Source organism: Bos mutus, chromosome 15 (assembly GCF_027580195.1).
Source record: "Bos mutus isolate GX-2022 chromosome 15, NWIPB_WYAK_1.1, whole genome shotgun sequence".
NCBI lineage: Eukaryota > Metazoa > Chordata > Mammalia > Artiodactyla > Bovidae > Bos > Bos mutus.
Genome location: NC_091631.1, coordinates 16,152,806 through 16,166,201, shown reverse-complemented (window position 1 = coordinate 16,166,201; position 13,396 = coordinate 16,152,806). Strand labels below are relative to the sequence as shown.

The 13,396-nt window shown below is 43.5% G+C and overlaps 1 long non-coding RNA gene across 1 annotated transcript; it reads right to left on the bottom strand.

Annotated features, from left to right (window-relative positions):
* Positions 1-543: 543 nt before the first annotated feature.
* On the bottom strand, positions 544-12,821 carry LOC138990987 (uncharacterized). The gene is made up of 3 exons (XR_011467010.1): positions 12,710-12,821; positions 1,883-2,618; positions 544-1,528 (listed from the first exon to the last, which is right to left on the bottom strand). It is a non-coding gene; the product is annotated as an uncharacterized lncRNA (long non-coding RNA).
* Between the last annotated feature and the right edge of the window lie 575 nt (positions 12,822-13,396).

Here is a 13,396-nt window from a genome sequence, read left to right as displayed (position 1 = left end):
TTTCCTTCCCCGTCTGCCAGCTGAAATGGAGAAGACTTCAAGAATTTAGAGCAGAACCCAAAGTAGAAGGATCCTGGATCCATGAGTCACTTGGAAAAGAGCTGATCCGGAACACCCATGCTGGGGTGTTGCAAAACTGAAAAATAAACTTTCATTGAATGAAGCTACAGAAATTTGGGGATAATTTGTTATAGTAAATTTGTTGACTAATATATAATTCATTACTCTGTTTTTTTGGAGTTACTAACTCAAGTCAACAAAAAGGAATCCTTTGGCCTCAAGAATCTGTCTATTTATGATTAAAGCATCTTGAGAATAACAGAGAAAAAATATTTGCAACATGTGTTAAGGTCAAGCAGTTATGACTGAAACAGAGAATTCTAAACATTAAAAAAGTCATCTAGGGACTTCCCTAGTGGCTCAGTGGTTAAGACTTTGCCTTCCAATTCAAGGGGTATGGGTTCAATCCCTATTAAGGCAGCTAAGATGCCACATGCCTCAGGACGGAAAAACCAAAAATATAAAGCAGAAGCAATATCGTAACAAGTTCAATAAAGACTTTTAAAAAATTATTTTAAAAAGTAATCAGAAGATACAAACATAATTCACAGAAGTACAAATGGCTAGTAAGTATATACAAGGCATTCATCTTCATTAGTGATTTGGGAAAACCAAATTAAAATAGCAAAGAGATAGAATTTGTCACTGATTAGATTAGAGTGACACTATTCAGTGTAGGCAAGGGTTTAGGGAAAGATACTTTAGTAAGAGTATAAATTGCTGAAGCTTTTTGAAGGATAATTTGACTCCACCAATTAAACAAAATGTGCTTCCTATCAAAATGTAAAATCTGTGGACCCTGTAGATTAGCAATCACACTTCTAAGAATATTTATAAAAGGGTGCAGGATATATATTAAAGGATTATTCATTGCAGTTTTTCTTGCTATATAAAAAAACCTACCTAAATAACTGTCAATATGAGAATGGTTAAATAAATTATGGTACAGACACATGCACCACACGAAATGCTATGTAGCTGTTAAAAGAACGTATAAATGACCATCCAAGTGAAAAAGGCAAGTTTAGGGCTCAATAAATAATTAACAAATGAGTAGATGTGCATGTGTAAAAGATTACCAGGTGGGGCTTTTCCCATTGTCTCTGTATTCTGCTAAAGCCCAAGGTTTATGCTTGGGTAATGAAGACATACCCGTTCTAAGAGAAGCTCTAGACACACCCACACAGGTCTTCCCAGGAGGTGCCCTTCCCTATGGATCCTGTTCACCCACCTCCAGGTCATATAAGAAAAGGCTGAGGTTCAGTAGAGAATATCTTCGGAAGGGAATCCACGGGAGTAGAGAGCAGAGTCGTGTTTTTCCTCCTTTCCCCTTCAGCCTGAGGGAGACGCTCCCCGGGAGAACCATTCGGAGTCTGGGTGCGTCTGTCTGCCAGAAGAGGCTGCTACCTCTCATCCTTCAGCCTCAGGTACATTGGCTGTACACAAGCTCACCACCAGGTATTGCTACCTAAAACAGAGGGCGAAAGGGTTCTGGGACAATTTGAAAGGCAGCGCTCAGAGTTTGGGGGTATGGACAGGGAGAGAGACACTAGCCTGAAGAGGCAGAAAGATGGGAGGCTGGCTGAGGCTGGCTGTGAGGCTGGAGAAAGGAGGGAAGGCGTCAGCAGAACCCGTCTGTACTCCCAAGGTTGAGCATGTCATGGAGGCATGAGTTTCCTATGGGCTGATCCATGACCACCCCTAATATTTCCAGGTCCCAGACCAAGAGTACAAAGGGAGGCCCACATATCCTATGTCTAAATACTTTTAAAGCATGAATCAAGCTATTTAAAAATAAAGAAAACATGTTCTATCATCCTACCTTGAAAAATACACTTTCATAATGCCTGGGGAAGGAAGGCACACAAGCTAGGGTGTGAGTTGCTGTTGTTGTTGCTCAGTCATTCAGCCATGTCTGACTTTTTGGAACCCCATGGACTGCAGCACTGCCAGGCTTCCCTCTCCTTCACCATCTCCTGGAGCTTGCTCAAACTCATGTCCATTGAGTCAGTGATGCCATCCGATCATCTTGTCCTCTGTCGTCCCCTTCTTCTCCTGCTTTCAATCTTTCCCAGCATCAGGGTCTTTCTGATGAGTCAGCTCTTTGCATCAGGTGGCCAAAGTATTGGAGCTTCAGCTTCAGCATCAGTCCTTCCAATGAATATTCAGGGTTTATTTCCTTTAGGATTGAGTGGTTTGATCTTGCAGCCCAAGGGACTTTCAAGAGTCTTCTCCACACCACAGTTTGAAAGCATGAATTATTATGGTGCAAGTTTAGGGAGCTATAACTCATCAAATGGCATAAAAGAGATTGATTTCTCTATAGAGTAAAGGGCCTGGGGTCTCTGAAGAGCTGACATTTGGGCCTCAACCACACAGGTTACAACAGTGCCAGTCAAGTAAGACCCCTCTCTTTTTTTTTTCCAATCCCCTCTTCCCCATACTGGAGGAGACGAGGCCACAACGGACATGGTGATGCAGGAAGGCTCAAAGACCGGGTCACATCACAGCCGCTCCTCCCGCCTCATCGGGTCAGCACCGAGCTGGGGCCAGGCATCCTAGGGGGGTGGTGGGGAACGAAACTTTGAATTCGATGAGAGATGATAAAGTTTCAGTTTATACTGGCCTGGGCTGGTGAATACTTACCAGTCGTCAGAAATCTATGAAACCATCTGAGATGCTGACAAGGGAAATCATTTGAGTTTGTTCAAAGCAAGAAATGGGAGGGGGGAATTATACTAATTGCTGACCGTACCCTACCAAGTTTCACCCACTTAATTAACAAACAAACCAAAAAACCCAAACCAGTTAGTAATATACTTGTACATGTAGAGAAAATTTACAACAATCCCTAGTGCAGTGGTTACCCCAAAAGAGGAAGAATGAGAAGGGGGAGGGGAAATTTTGACTTTTCAATTCATACATTCTGAGTTTCTTTTGTTTAAAAAATTTTCTAGAAAGACATATGAGTTTTGAATGACGTATAACATCCTCCATTTGCCCAATAAAGCACTTTGCAAATATCTTCAACCCGGGGGAAAAAATCTGGCCAAACACAAGATGTAACTTGGGTATAACTTATTTCCCTTCCTAGAGTTGCCACAAGGCCAAACTCTATGATTTTCCTAGGGGAAAAAAATGTTGTTTATTATTCCAACTGTTGCCATAGCAGTCAGTGTTTCCGTGTTATCGTCTTTTTCTCCCCAGACATTACTCCACTAATACATGTTCCAGACCTGCAATCTGAGGCATTTCAGCCAGAAGGAAACATACTTGCAGTGATGTAAAATCAACTGAGAAGGCCGGCTCTGCCTTGGAGTCTGAGTCCTAGAGTTTTCAATCACTGCATCAGGAGAGGACAGTGGAGGTGGTCTCTGGATCAGAAGGATTGGATCCTGCAGAATTTTACTCAATCCCACAATGACCCATTTTCTTCCCCCTACACCTTTGGTCCCAGCTACCAGAACTGAGAATTTGCCTGCCAATGCAGGAGACACAAGAGATGCGGGTTTGATCCCTGGGTTGGGAAGATCCCCTGGAATAGGAAATGGCAACCCACTCCAGTATTCTTGCCTGGGAAATCCCACGGACAGAGGAGCCTGGAGCGCTACAGTCCATGGGGTTGCAAAGAGTCTGACGTGACTGAGCAACTAAGCACACCAGAACTGAGATCATCTCATAAAAGCAATAGAAAAAAGAAGAAAATTAAAGCCTGGAGAACAGTTATTAGAGAGCGTATCCCTGGTTATACTTACATCAGCCAAATAAAATGAAGAATCAGAGCAATTCTTCAACTTTTCATTAAGACAACTGCTGTCTAGATATCAGCAAGGCTTCCAGCCTTAGTGGGACGGGGGCCCTTTCAGTTTTCACTCAACTAGTGTAGTATATGAACAGGCAATAACAATATACACTATTATTCTAATGACTCCAAGGATTCTTTGGGACCAGATGTTTCTTCTGGTCATTCTTACTGAGTTGGCATTTCTGTGGAATTATTTCTCTTCATTCCCTGGCTGACATCGTTTTTCTCTCGTCTTCTCTCCATCCTACCTGCTATTCTCCGAACACCCCGTTACTTCAGTCCTTCCAAGTACTGTTAAAATTGTATGTAGCAGACTTTTACTGAAGTATATAAGCAACAGAATTACAGCATAGTAAAATACAAGAACTGCCTTAATTTATTGGGCTGGCCAAAATATTCATTTAGGTTTTCCATAAGATGTTATGCAAAAGCCCAGACAAATTTTTGGTCAACCCAATATAATTATTTGCATCTATATGCCTAGACCATCCCTGGAAGCATATACTGCAGAAGGACCTGGAGTCAGAGGCAGTAGGGAGACTCTCATTTATTCAACAGCTTCTGACTGAGCACCTAATATATGCCATGCACCATTCTAGGGAGGAGATACCCAGGTGGCTCAGTGGTAAAGAAACCACCTGCCAGTGCAGGAGATGTGGGTTTGATCCCTGGGTCGGGAAGATCCTCCAGTATTCTTGCCCGGAGAATCTCATGGACAGAGGAGCCAGTTCATGGGGTTGCAAAGAGTCAGACACAACTGAGCATATGAGTGCACACGGTTCTAGGGACTTGGGATCCAGCAGCAAACAGAACAGACAGACATTAACTGTCTTCATGGACCTCTTATGCTGTCAGTGGGTGACCAAATAAAAAACTGTCCACTGAAAAACAAATGCACAGCCTAAAAGTTGAGAATTATGTTTTAACCAGCAGACTTACTGAGGACTTAAGGAAGGGATGAGTGAGTGAGCACCAAGCTGCTCAGTCGTGTCCAACTCTGAGACCCTACGGACTGTAGCCCACCAGGCTCCTCTGTCCATGGGATTCTCCAGGCAAGAATACTAGAGTGGGTTGTTGTGCCCTCCTCCAGGGGATCTTCCTGACCCAGGGATAGAACTCACATCTCTTAACGTCTCCTACAATGGCAGGTGGGTTCTTTACCACTAGCACCACCTGAGATAACCTAAGCAAGGGTTACAGCTTCTCAGATGGCTCAGAGGGACTGTTCCAAAGAGTTGAGGAAGAAGCCAAGATATACTGAAGTTTCTGCAAACAAAACAAAGCAGGAAGTCAAACATCAAAGGATTACTGCTAATTAAAGAAAAAGTCAGACATCTCAAATGAATGAATTTACTGCTTTTCCATGTAGAGGAAAATGCAAGAGTCTGGGCTTACTGAAATTATTCCTTTGATATGCACCTTAGCTATCTAGGGCCAGTATCCTTTTTTTCTCCATCCTGAATCCCCTCAGGGTGCACACTCGGGAGGGGAGAGGGGCTACAGTGGCTGATGGCTTGATGGCCACAACATCTTTTGTTGAATGAAATGGCAGGTGACATTCTTCGCCCACACAGCAAATTAAAAAGTAAACAATACAGTATACTAAATAATGATGAGCTATGAAAAAAAAAAGAGCTGGTAAAAGAGCTCAGAATGCAGGGGGTGGAAGCACTACAGCTGTACATAAGCAGACAGTAAAGTCCCATTGAAAAGGCAACACTTGAGCAGAGGCTTGCAGAGTGAGGGAGGGAGTCCCGAGGATCCTGGAAGAAGAGGCCTTCAGGGGAACAGCTGGTACAAAGGCCACGAGGCAGGAGCCTGGTGTGTCTGAGGAACAGCGTGGAAGCCAGTATGACTGGAGCACAGTGAACAAGATAGGAGAAGGAAGGGGGTTAGAAAGGGAGGCCTAGAAAGCCACCATCAGGAGTTCGGGTTTTTCTCTGAGTCAGATGGCACCCATTGGAAGGTGTTGAGCAAAAGAGTAACATGATCTGACCTGTGTTCTAGCAAGAACCCTCAGGCCACTAGGCAAAGCATAGACTCTAGTGAGACAAGGCCTTCAGGGAGCCCAGTTGGAAGGTGATTATTGTCATTCAGGAGACAGACTAAAATGGTGGCTCTCACCAAACTGGTAGCAGATTCTGAATTTTTTAATATACTTTTCTAGAGCAGTTTTAGGTTCACAGCAAAATTAAGCAGAAAACACAGAGAATTCCCATTTATTCCCTGCTCCCTTCCCAACATAGATAGCCTCTCTCTCTCTGTCAATGTCCTGCACCCCATGGGTACAGTTTGTTATAACCATGAACTTGCACTGATGCCTCAGTTCAGTTCAGTTGCTCAGTCATGTCTGACTTTGCGACCCCATGGACTGCAGCACGCCAGGCCTCCCTGTCCATCACCAACTCCCAGAGTTTACTCAAACTCATATCCATTGAGTCGGTGATGCCATCCAACCATCTCATCCTCTGTCATCCCCTTCTCCTCCTGCCTTCAATCTTTCCCAGCATCAGGGTCTTTTCCAATGAGTCAGTTCTTCACATCAGGTGGCCAAAGTATTGGAGTTTCAGCTTCAACATCAGTCATTACCACCCAAAGTCCATAGTTTACATTAGAGTTTACTCTTGGTATTGTACGCTTCATGGGTTTTGACAAATATGTAATGACATACACCTACCATTGCAGTGTCATCCTTGACACTGCCCTAAAAATCCTCTGTGCTCTGCCAATCCATCCTTCTCTCTCCCGAACCCCTGGCAAGCAGTGATCTTTTCACTGTCTCCATAATTTTCCCTTTCCCTGAATATCATACAGTGGGAATCACTGTATTTAGATTGGCTTATCTCACTTAGTGTTAGGTAGTTAGAATAGGAAAAAGGGGTCCAGAATGGCGGTGGCTAAAAGACAAAGACGGGGAAAGCCCACAAAAACAGAACAAAGGACAGTGGGAACCACAGTCTGTAGCCTTTTCAGATGGGCTTCTCTCACATAAGTAATATCCTTTTATGCTTCCTCCATAACTTTTTATGGTTTAATAGCTCATTTACTTTTAGTGCTAAATAATGTTCCATTGTCTGGATGTACCACAGTTTACTTATCCATTCACCTCCTGAAGGACATCTTGGTTGCTTCCAGGTTTTGGCAGTTACAAATAAAGCTGCTGTAAGCACCCGCATGCTGGTTTTTGTGTGGATGTGGGTTTATTTCAGTTCATTTGGGTAAATACCAAGGAGCATTCTGGGTTTATTTTGGTATCAGAATTTTCTAATGGATTGGTGGAGTGTGAGAAAAATAGAGAAGATCTTGTATAGAGCAGTTTGAAGAAAGAATTTCAAAAGTTAAATCTTGGATATATTAGTAGGGGGAGGTCCATCAAACACCGGAGTAGAGGGATCAAGTAAGATGTTATTCTATGAGCCTAGAGTCCTGGAGAGACGTTTGGTGGAGACACAAAGTAAGAAATCATGAACTTAAAGCCAGGATGTTCGATGAGATCTCACGGGGAGTGAGTATAGTTAAGGAAAAGGACCAAGGACTAAGCCCTGGGGTCCTCCAGCATTAAGAGGGAGGCAAGAAGAGAGAAACTGGCAAGGAACTGAGAAGGAGCAACCATGACTAGGAGAAAAACCAAGAGAGTGGGGTGTGCCAGAAGCCAGTGAAGAAGAAAGTATATCAAGGAAGAGGGAGTGAGCAATCACGGCAAATGCTGGCAGGACGTCTAGTAAGACAAGGACTGAGAATTGACCACAGATTAGCAACATGGGGGCTTCCCTGGTGGCTCAGACAGTAAAGATTCTGTCTGCAATGCAGGAGACTGTTGCAGTGAAAAGGAAAAAAGAGGAATGAGTTTTTCTCTTTCCTTTTCCTGAGAACACAGACGATAAAGAGAACAGTGAGCAGGGCCTGAACATTCCTAGTTGTTTTACTTTAACTGCTCCTAACTCTACATGTCTCTAACCAAGTTTGTTTTTCTACCCACTAACTCTGCAGGAGCTACAATTCACATTGTTTTCCTTTGACTCTTTGCTAAATACATCCCCTATCTGGTGTTTATCCTTACAACACCCTTCCCCTTGTAGTTACACATCGGAAAGAAGGCCACAGAGCACAAAACTGCCGGACTCGATTACTGGGTTACTGATGCCCGTTTATGATTGTCTTTGAAACAATGCAAGAGGAGGCAATCAAGATCCTATCACCTTTAAGCCCTTGCCCTATAGAAGCCTCTAGACTCCTCATGGAGGGGGGCACAGTTCTTGAGGCAGGAGCCTACTGGGTTCCCCTCTCTGCCGGCTGAGAATAAAAGCCACATTTCTATTTTCTCCAAACTGTGTCTCTGTATTTTTCTTTCAGCTGTGGTGGGCAGAGAAGGTCAAGATTTTGGCCAGCAACAAGACCTGGGTTCGATCCCTGGGTCAGGAAGATCCCCTGGAGAAGGGCATGGCAACCCTCTCCAGTATTCTTGCCTGGAGAATCCCATGGACAGAGGAGCCTGGCGGGATACAGTCTATGGGGTCGCAAAGAGCTGGACACCACTGAGTGACTGACACACTTCAGCAACATGGAGCTCAGGAACCTGACCTTGTACAGGAACTATTGCGTAGTGGGGGAGAAGAAAGGCTGGGGCAGATTCAAGACATGTGTTTTCAGTGGCGATGACAGCTCTCTCAAGGGAGGGGAAACGAATTCTTGGTGTATGAAAAAATATTTTTGTTTAAAAAAATTCTATGTATAAAGTATAGATAAACATATAGGACATAAACAACTCTATAGAACATCTGCAGTATTAAATGTCATGGGTGCTTAGTAAGTAAGTTGTGTCTAACTCTTTGGGCTGTAACCCTGCAGGCTCCTCTGTCCATGGGATTTTTCAGATGTCATGGGTAGGAGAAAGCAATTAAAAAAAAAAAAAAAAGAAAGTTTCCTTAGGGGGACAAAAATGGAAAAAGAAAACTTGAGAAACATTGGTTCAAGAGACAGTGTGAGGAAAAGAATTAGAGACAGAAGATAAATAATGCTTAAAAAATGTTGCTGCAAAGGAATCAAAGAAATGGAGCAGTAGCTGGTAGAAAACGTGGCGTTAAGAGAAGTGCCTTTGACGTACTTAATAACTATAAGTGTGGTCTTCACAGGTGGTGCTAGTGGTAAAGAATCTGCTTGCAAATGCAGGAGATGCAAGAGACGTGGGTTCGATCCCTGGGTGGGGAAGATGCCCTGCAGTAGGAAGTGGCAACTCACTCCAGTGTTCTTGCCTAGAAAATCCCATGGACAGAGGAGTCTGGTGGGCTACTGTCCACGGGGTCACAAAGAGTTGGACACGACTGCATGTGCATGCACACACACACAGTTGGACACGACTGCATGTGCATGCACACACACACAGTTGGACACGACTGCATGTGCATGCACACACACACAGAATGTGTATATGTATATATTTCCAGTTGTGGCAGCACCACAGCATGTGGGATCTTAGTTCCCTAACCAGAGATTGAACCTGCGTCCTCTGTGTCCCCTGCACTGTAAGGTGGCTTCTTAACCACTGGACCATCAGGAAAGACCAATAGGATGCCTATAAAGTGTTTCAGTTCAGTTCAGTTCAGTCGCTCAGTCACGTCCGACTCTTTCTGACCCCACAGACTGCAGCACGCCAGGCCTCCCTGTCGATCACCAACTCCCAGAGCTTGCTCAGACTCATGTCCATTGAGTCAGTGATGCCATCCAACCATCTCATCCTCTGTCGTCCCCTTCTCCTCCTGCCCTCAATCTTTCCCAGCATCAGGGTCTTTTCCAATGAGTCAGTTCTTCACATCAGGTGGCCAAAGTATTGGAGTTTCAGGTTCAGCATCAGTCCTTCCAGTGAATATTCAGGAATGATCTCCTTCAGAATGGACTGGTTGGATCTCCTTGCAGTCCAAGGGACTCTCAAGAGTCTTCTCCAACACCACAGTTCAAAAGCATCAATTCTTTGGTGCTCAGCTTTCTTTATAATCCAACTCTCACATCCATACATGACTACTGGAGGAAAAAAAGTGCTTATTAAAGGTCAAATAAAGTTCTTAACCATTCGCAGATGTGACCTCAGTTTCTTTTCTCATCAACTCTGTCAAGTGAGCACCATCACTGGTCTACATCTGTAGTTAGGAAAATGGAAGCACAGAAAGGTTAAGCAACTCACCTGCCCAAGACCATGCTGCTAAGAAGTATTGGCCCCAAATCAACATTTTAAGATTTGTCCTAGATCCTTTCATATTGTTTGACTTTGTTCTCTTTCATAGATGAAAATATTATACATACAATCACACATTGTCAAAAGTTAACACTGGGCATTTCTCCCCTAAAAGTGGCCATTCTCTGTGGCAGGGAATTCCTCTAGGATGGATGCCTGTCTCCTCCACCCTTGGGTCCTCCTCTCCCAGGAGATCTTCTCCTCTCTGCTCCAGTTATCAGCGTCCCAAACCCTAACTCTGATGACTTTATCTCCAGAACAATTTTCAACTGCCCATCCAGATTCAGACACAGGCAGTTGTGGCGGGTGTTACCCCTCTCAATTCAAAAGATCCACCAATGCTTATCAAGCTGATTTCCTCCACAAAAGAATTGCCTGCTTCTACGGTGAAATTAATTATCAATATAGTGAAAATAAAAACAAAGGCAATCAGCTCGTGCCCTGGAATACAGACATGCAGCCAGTCATTATATTTGTTAAACTGTAATTTTTCCTGCTACACAGGAATCTTGATCACCCATTCCCACTTCTCCCCGCCCCCCAGCAGTACTTCCTCCTACAGACAGGAGTTTTATTAACATAACGCAAAAGCAATGTGAGGAAAATTCAAGTAAAAAAAACCTTCGCTCTAATTAGGTGAATTTTTCAGGGAAAAGTATATTTGAAGACTAAATTATTTGTATAGTTATCTTCATTCTTCACTTACTTGAACAGGTTTAAACCAGAGGCAAAATGGCTTATTCTGGTTGATAAGCCCTAACCAGCAGTTAAGACGTATCTATCCATGACAAATTATTTTAATTAAGGCCAGATTTGGGAGCCAGGGCATTTTTTTTCTGATCTACAAGGGCCAAATGTAACGGATTCAAGAGAAAACAAATCATTCCCTGAAATGGCCTGTCTCTAAGGCTTTCAGGGTGTGGCCCATGAGCACACCACTATTCCCAGGCTTGCTTTCTGGTGTTCAGGTTTATCAAGCACTTCCTGCTAGTCTCTCCCATAAATTTCTCCAACAACCTTTGGCATGACCCTACCCTCATCCAAAGAAACTGGTCTTGTTCCAGGATCCTTGTTCTGGAGCATCCATTGGCCAGCAGTCAATATCCCCAAGGTGAGCTCATTTAGGGTGGGTGGGAGCTTGGGGGAGCTCCAGTGAAACCCACCCCTGCCCTTTGCCACCCTACAGCCCACAGATTATTACAGAATGTCTCTGCCATCTTCTGACAGTTGTCTACAAACGTAAGTGAGAAATATACCTCATGATTCTCCTTACCATCTAGCTCTTAACTGTAGACATCAAACACAGCTACTCACATTGCCAAAAACAAACAGCAATTTCAGAGTCAGTGCAGTCATCTTACCAGGAGCAGGAGGAATATTTTATTTTCCCCATAATCCTCTATGTACAAGGGAATCTCAGAAAGAAGGTACTCTTTCTGCTATTATGCAGAGGTGTCCCTTCCTTTTCCCCAGCTCCTAACTCTCACTCTTCCACATTTTGTCCCTCAGGTAGCCTCTAAATTACTTCCTGTTGGCTCCAGTCTAAACGTAGAGGGGTGTGTTTGTGTGTGCATGTGTGTGTGTGCTCAGTAGCGAACGACTCTTTGTGAGCCCATGGACTATAGCCAACCAGGCTCCCCTGTTCATGGGATTCTCCAGGCAAGAATACTGGAGTGGGTTGCTATGCCCTCCTCCAGGGAATCTTCCCAACCCAGGGCCCAGGGATCAACCTGTGTCGCTTGTATCTCCTGCATTGGCGGGCAGATTCTTTACCACTAGGCCACCTGGGTAGGCCACCACAGGTAAACTGCTGCTGCTGCTAAGTCGCTTCAGTCGTGTCCGACTCTGTGAGACCCCAGAGACGGCAGACCACCAGGCTCCCCCATCCCTGGGATTCTCCAGGCAAGAACACTGGAGTGGGTTGCCATTTCCTTCTCCAATGCATGAAAGTGAAAAGTGGAAGTGAAGTTGCTCAGTCATGTCCAACTCCTAGGGACCCCATGGACTGCAGCCTACCTGGCTCCTTTGTCCATGGGATTTTCCAGGCAAGAGTACTGGAGTGGGTTGCCATTGCCTTCCCGACCACAGGTAAAGGGAGTGCTCAATTCTTGTCCAATGGTCACTTTCATCCCAGAAGATGCTATTTTCATCTGGATTATGGCATTTCTTTCTCTAACACTAGCTTTTCCCCTTTGTCCCTACTCAAGAATCATATATGAATAGAGATGCATTGGAGCAGTATTACTTTATAGATTACCCCCAATCCATTGTAGTGTCTCACTGTAAACTGAGTCACTAATATCAGCATTTGTTACGGATGATAAATTACTCATAATATATCTGGCAACTGATTGTAGGGACATGGAAATTCTTTGGTTGTAATCTACCAGAACAGAGACTAGAAAGAGGGGAAATATACAGGGAAGGTAAACTGGTTCAGTAAGTTAAAGTTATGAACACTGGGCATGAGGCAGAAAGCACCATGGTTAAGAACTCAAGACATGGAGCCAAACTGATGAGGCCTGAAACTTGTTCTGCCTTCAGTAACTTTAAGACTTTAGGCAAATTATTTAAGACGTTTCTTGATCCTGAATGTCATAATAATGCATACATACCTCAGAGCACTGTTGTGAGAATTACAAGGGACAATATTAGTAAAACAGCAAGCACCAGGTGAATCCACAAAGTGCTGGTTCCATTCAGTGGTGTGCAATCCACGGTCAGAACCCTCTGGGAAGGAAAGAGGGGGCAGGGCTGAAAGTTTTGCAAAAAACGTTTCCATACTATTGATAAAGAAAACATTTCAATCCATTTCTGCATGGCACAGATGTTTTAATTAAAAAAATATGCAGCTGATTTTGCAATACTGTGAAGTTACTGCTGGGGCTATTTATACGATGGGAAACCAATGTTTTGAGACAATAAAACGGTCCATATATTGTTGCATGTTATCTAGATGAGCCATTTTGAAAGTACACAGCTTCAAAGTCTGTCTCGGATCCAGACTATTTTGACTAAATGTTTTGACGTTAAACAGTGTGAAACTTATCCAGAAATCTTGGTACTCAGATAAATAGATTTCTAAAGAGTTTTAAATTGTTTGGATTAAAAATTCTTTAATTTTTAAATAGTATTAAAATGTTACAAAAATATTTTGCCTTAGTGATCTGGTTTCAAAAAATGGTTTGAAACCAAACAGGCTTACACTGTCTTAGAAAACCACTTACATGTTATGAAAACCACATGAAATAGAGTTCAAATCAAATAATTTTAAGAAAACCATTCCAAAACCAGTATTTTGA